General features: G+C 42.3%; 1 protein-coding gene across 1 annotated transcript in view; it reads left to right on the top strand.

Moving 5' to 3' along the window:
- Positions 1-3,816: 3,816 nt before the first annotated feature.
- Positions 3,817-6,391, top strand: part of cacna2d2a (calcium channel, voltage-dependent, alpha 2/delta subunit 2a) — a 237,398-nt gene continuing 234,823 nt past the window's right edge. Inside the window, exon 1 of the mRNA XM_019857142.1 lies at positions 3,817-3,920. The gene's annotated coding sequence lies outside the window, so the exon portion shown is untranslated. The remainder of the gene's footprint in view (positions 3,921-6,391) is intronic.

The raw sequence follows: 6,391 nt of genomic DNA, 5'->3' as shown, positions 1-6,391 counted from the left end.
AGGCTTAAGAAGAAAAAAAAAAAAAACACGTTTAATGCCACCTGCTTGCATAATGTTCAGCTGAATTTTTGCAATCACCGTTTTGCAGAAACCAGTTGTGCTGCAACATAAAGGAATTCACTCCTGACTTCTTGTTTTAGTGCCTTTCAACGACATACAATACACATTTTGGCAAACAAAAAAAAAAAAAGAGACCAACGTCATGATCGGGAGGTGTCACTGCAGGACGTGGTGCAGCTCGTAATGAGGATTCTCCTGCAACCATTTACCTCATCCGGTTGTCACGGCAACACAGCCAGGGGCCCGAGCTGTTGGAAGCTGAGGCCGGAACATGGAGCGAGAGGCCTCCACCCGTATCACCACCCCACCACCCCGTTCCCCCCGTCCACGCGTCCACGACTAACTGGATCTGGCATCGTGCACCCTCATGAACCAGCCTGTGACTTTCCTCCCATTATCGTGCGGATATATGATGGTGGTCGTCACGCTCGGATTGACGAAAGCTTGCAACATATGATGGAGCTCATGACTGTACAGGGGGGCCTCGGGTTTCGACGTTTCGAGGTTACGAACAGCGAGCAATGGACTAGTTTGCACAGCACCGTAAGAATACGTAGTCACAATTACGGCCATACAGGAATAATATAAAAGTACAGTGAAGTATTTGTGTTTAGTTCTGTGGAACCTATCCTCAGCTATTCTCTGAAAAAAACGTGGTCATATTCTTTGAACGCTTTCTGTAATGATCTAAGATGCCTCTAAAACCCTGGCTAGTAGAAAAGTAGTTATTGGTGTCAAGAAAGTATCATGAAGCCGTTTATCACACGGATACAGTCCAAACCCACCTGCAATAGATGAAACTGTCATCTATAATTATGAATTAAACATAAGCATTTACACGGCAACAGTATTCTGAATAAACCAAGGACCCATTGTATGTATCGCCATTAAGTGAACAGTGTTAATTGCAGTACAACAGACAAAGATGCTCCAGACCATCTAATCATTCAACTTTGGAAGTACTGCAAATCCAAGTTAAGAAGCTACCCGTCCATTATTATCATTTTTTTGTCTAGGTCTCGACCCATATGCTCTTTACTCAGAACTTTTGTGAATGTGACTGAATGAGCCTTAAAGGTAAAGGCAAGAAATATTGAATGAAAAGATGGAAGCGGTACATACATGTAAACATCACACAATGGTAATGTTCGTTTGTCTCTCGTTACTGTTGGTACCTAGCCTATAAACGCAGCAGGTCGGTCGGAAAGCGTAAGACAACGCCTAGCGAGGAAAGATATGACTAATAGCTCAAGGTTTCCCAGTGGGATTCGGGTTCTGAGCGGTATGTAGAGTGGTAGGGTTTTGGTTGCACAACTGAAACAGAGGCTAATGTGTCTTAATAGAGTAACTCCACACCCATTATTATCCCTATCCTTTACTCTGATCCTTAACCTGGTATCATAATACAAACTCAAACCCTAAAACATGAACTCTAACCTAAAATATTTAACTCTTAACTGCAAGTCCAGCCGTACCCAAGCGACGCAGTGGACCATTGCAAAAAAAATGACAGTTAGCAACTGACACGCGCAAATTAAGCGATTGTGCTGCAATGGAAGAACTGTAGCGCTGTATCTGGTTTTGAGGCTCCACATATACAGTATACTGTTCTTTAATACTTTTTTTGAACCACAAAAGCACGGCATGATTGTCCAGAGGCATATTGCCAGAGAATCAGGTCAGAATAAATGAGAAAGTTTGGCTATAGTGTTTCAAAGGCAAAAGTAACTTTAACTTTAATGAACCAACATTATTTTCTGTACTATTACTCAAGTATCACTTTAATCTAGGGGTGTCAAACTCATTTCACATTGTGGGCCGCATACGGCCTCGGTAGATGTCAAGTGGGCCGGACCATTAACATTATACCATACTCTGCTATAAATAACCAAAATATCATGTCTTTCCTTTGTTTCGGGATAGCGAGGCACAAGAACATGAGGAAAATGTTGAAAATTAATGAACATATCTTTTACCTAATGTTTCATGAAACACCTTAGGTTTCCTTAGACAAAGGTGGCATTTACTTTGATCATTCACGTATATGCATTGCAACTGATCCCACTGATTGTACAAAGGCACAAAACTTGAACAAGTAATTAGTATTGAAAAATATAGTCATGCATTTTAAGATTAAACGAGATTTATAAAGAAAGGATTTTTTTAAACCATTTACACATGTGCATATGAAATCTAAATGTAATCCCTGCCTACACTTTACTTACTTTACACTTTCACAAACTAAAGAGAAAACAGTGTGTCCCCTTGCGGATAATACATGAATTTCATCTTATTAAAAATATTCATTCCGTGTCTTTTATGCATGTATTGATTTTTAAATTATCCCGCGGGCCTGATCGAACCCCCTCGGGGGCCGGTTCCGGCCCGCTGGCCGTATGTTTGACACAGGACCTAGACCAAAAAAAAAAAAAAAAAAATTAAAAATGATGACCTGTGCCTGTTCCCCCTTACCTAACTCAGGGGTTTTTGGGGGTACCCTACCCTACCCTACCCGCAACCCCATCCAAGATTCAAAGTTTCAGTGAGAAGAATACTTGTTTGTCCATTTATGATGGGCGAAGGTAGAAGTGAACAAATGAAGTCATGTTGACTTCGTCCCTCGCATTCACTATTGGTATAAGGTGGGAAAAACGTTGGCTCTTACAGGCTTTTTCAGGCAGTGCGAGAGGCTCTTGATGTGATGACATCCATAGCTGACACCATCAGCCTTGAGTGAACAGTTGGTGCTCTGCTTTGCTCGGACCAGATTGACATTTTGCCCATGCAGCAAACATGCTACTAATCCGTGGTAGTGCGATGCATTTGCAGCTAAGATCACATGCAACCACCCTCTCATCTATTTAGGTCACGCATGAGTTCACCAAGAGAGAAAATCCCTCCATATTTGACCTCAATACTGCAAGGACACTCAGTATCAAATGCACCCACTCTCAAATAGCAAAGCCCGAGACATACGCTTGTTCCACAAAGCAATAGCTACATTTTATGGCTGCCCGGTTGGAAAATGTGGCTGTATCAAGAGAACATGGGTGAAAATGGAGACGGAATGAGAGTTGAATAAGGGACGCTGTGTTCAGCTGTGAGCATCGGTGCATGGTGGTGGCAAACTGAACTCACCCACTGCACCAAAGTAAGCCAATTGCCGGCACCCTTAAAATTTGATTGGATTTGAGTGTAGCATTAACATATATAGTTTACATCATGTTACCCTCACCCTTAACCGTACACTAAGTGTACTATAATGCCTAAATCCTACTGTAAGCATGACCACAATCCCTACCATAACTTGGAAATCAGCTCAACCTAACCCTTAACACTTAACCCATTTCCCTCCGGTTACATTCTATATTTTTGTCACTTTTGTCAGCATTTATCAGCATACCCTGTACTAGCAATATTTCCATTTTCTGAAAGGAAGATTAGCAGCAATGTATTTAAAAAAAAAAAATAATAATATTCGAGCCAATGCTCTGGAGATAACAAAAATCTCCTACACCTAATGTGTGACCTCCTACTTTCTCACAGATTTCTATGCTTGTCTTTCACAAGCCCGAACAACCCCTCTCACTTTAAGATCCCCCCCCCCCCTCCTCACTACCAAACTCACCCCTCCCTTGCTCCACTTTGCCAGTCAGCCACACCCACCTCATTAGCCACTCTGCTCACCTGGGCACACCTGGTGCTTCTAATTAGTGATCATTAAATTCAAGCCTCTCCTGCTTTTTCACTCTTTGGCAGAATATTGTTTCATCCTCATGCAAGACTTACCAGCCGGGGATTGATCTCACAAAGTCAATACCCTGCCTCGAACAGAACAGTCCTGACTCGTCGATTTCCTGGTAATCACCTCAGCATTCTCTACCCCGAATACAAGTTCTGCCATCTGCTTTGTGTTTGCTCATCCCTGTGGCTGTTTGGTATTGTACTGCAACGACATCACTGTTTATGAGTTTCCTTGCTCTGCTACTAGTGCATTGCGGACATTCAAAAATCATTCCCAATTGTTACGATGACACCCGTGATACTCATTCTTATTTGAGATCACTGCCTCACTCTAGCTCTTTCTCTCTCTGCCTCTCTTGTTCCCTTTCATTCTCTTGTTCACTCTTTCTGACCCTCTCTCAAGTTTGGTCTCTCTGACTCGAAACCTATCACCGGCTCTCTCTCGTTTTAGCATGTGGCTCATGTTGCAAAAAATATTTTTTTCTTAATTTTCCATGCATATTGTTTTGAACACCACTGCCAGAGGATAGCCATGTTTTTCGGTTTGATGAAGATCTGTGATTGATAACATGTTTCGATGTCTAAGATACGTTACGTAAAAATCGATAGGCTTCTTGAAATGGTGTCAAAGAGGACATGAACATACACGGATTGGACGGGCGGCCGTGTCGAAATGCACACAAACGCGATAAATTGATGAGTTGCCTTGAGTGGTCATCAGTTGTCTGTTTTCATTCAGTTCCTGGATGAAACGCGTTGAATCCTGACTTACGACGGTGGCAGCCACGAAGAGAGCAATAATCAACAATGGCAAGAAACTATGTATAACTCAGAGAGAGAGAGAGAATCTTAATTTTAGTCCGACGCTAAAAATAAGTATCATGTGTCCTAGATTTAAATTGGATAAGGTTGAGGCTGTCTAAATGAAGACTGGAAACGGCCGTGTTTTGTTGTCGTTTACGCTTGCAAAGACAGATGGTGACAGGCCTGCGTTCAAGCCACTGTTGACGCTTGGATATGTACAACACGCGCCTCCGACTTGGCATGAAGATCATGCAAAGAGCACATGAAGCAAAAGAACAGTTTAAAATAGTCCCTGTGAAAAGGTTGGCATGGATTGTTCTACTTCAGCATGTCTTCACAATGAAAAAGCCAAACTCAGACTTGAAACCATTAATGTGCCTAAATGCCCAATCATTGAATGAAACCCTAACCCAGGCTTGGAACCATCATTTTACATTCTAATTTGAAAATTTAACCCAAAATCAAAGGCTTAATTTGAAGGCCTAAAATGACATCTCAATCCTGGCTGCCAACCCTACTTTGAAAACCTAATTTGACACCTAACCTTAGCCTGAAACCCTAATTTGAAACCCCGGTTTTGACACCTTATCCCGATGGTCAAACCGAACTTTGAGACCCAGCATTTAAATCTAAATTTCAAACCCCAACCCTTGGTGAAAACACAAACCCAGGCCTGAAACCTTCAAACCTTCACACTAGCTTCAAAACAGCCATCCTTCCATGATCTGAACTGCTCATCTTCATGAGGGTTGCGGTTGTGCTGGAGCCTATCCCAGCTGTCTAGGGGCACTAGGTGGGGGCCACCCTGAACTAGTTGCCATGCAGCTAGTAGTAGGATCTTCAAACCCAACTTTGAATCCCTAAACCAGTAGTTAAACCATATGAAACCCCAACTTGAAGTCTTAATCCTGGTCTCCCATGAATCATCAGAGGTCATGAAACATTTGTTGGGGTGATGAAGTCACCCTTGTCCTTGAATCTGATTCAACATAAAAGGTATTGCTAGTCGTCCCCTCATCTTTTATCTATTTATTTTTCTGCAATCAAATACTCTACACCTCCTTGCTGATTCCTTGGACAATCTGAGCAGATGTGGACTAGTCTGATAAACCAGCGCGTGCGTGAGCACACACACACACACACACACACACACACACACACACACACACACACACACACACACTCTCTCTACTCGCCCCCTCCCGTTCCCAGCAGACACGCAACCCCTCCCACATCATCTAATCTGAGCCTGAGTGGGCCATCTGCTCTGTTCTATTCCTCCATGACATCCACAGGCACATCTGGACACTCGCCTGCTTTTTATTTAGCGCCTCTTGATGAATGTCGGCTGCAACAAGCCTTGTTACTCCATACGTGAACCCCGGCAAATGGCAAGTAATAACATGTTCAGTGTGTTGCAAAAGGAAGGCTTAGACAGCATATGAAGTATTGAATGTTATTTACAGTTGTGGCACAATGCGTGTACAACCCAAAAAGGTTAATTGTAAACAGAATGTGAATTCAAATGTATTTCTAATCTCAACAGCATTAGGGTTTCAAACCAGGGTTGAGACTTCAAATTAGGGTTTCAAATTAGGGGTTTCAGGCAAGGTTATTCCAAAACGAATGTTTCAAACCATAGTAAGGATTTTTCAGCCCGGTTTAACGTTTCAAGTAAGGGTTGAAATTCAAATTAAGGTTTAAAGCCTCGTTTAGGTTTATCAATAAGGATTGGGTTTCAAAGTTTGGAGTCAAACCAGCATTAAGTTTTCCAGTTAGGATT

The sequence above is a fragment of the Hippocampus comes genome, unplaced genomic scaffold (genome assembly GCF_001891065.2).
Source record: "Hippocampus comes isolate QL1 unplaced genomic scaffold, H_comes_QL1_v1.1 scaffold17, whole genome shotgun sequence".
In the NCBI taxonomy this organism is placed as follows: Eukaryota; Metazoa; Chordata; class Actinopteri; order Syngnathiformes; family Syngnathidae; genus Hippocampus; species Hippocampus comes.
Note: the sequence above shows the minus strand (reverse complement) of the source record. Positions and strands in the feature narration are given on the sequence as shown.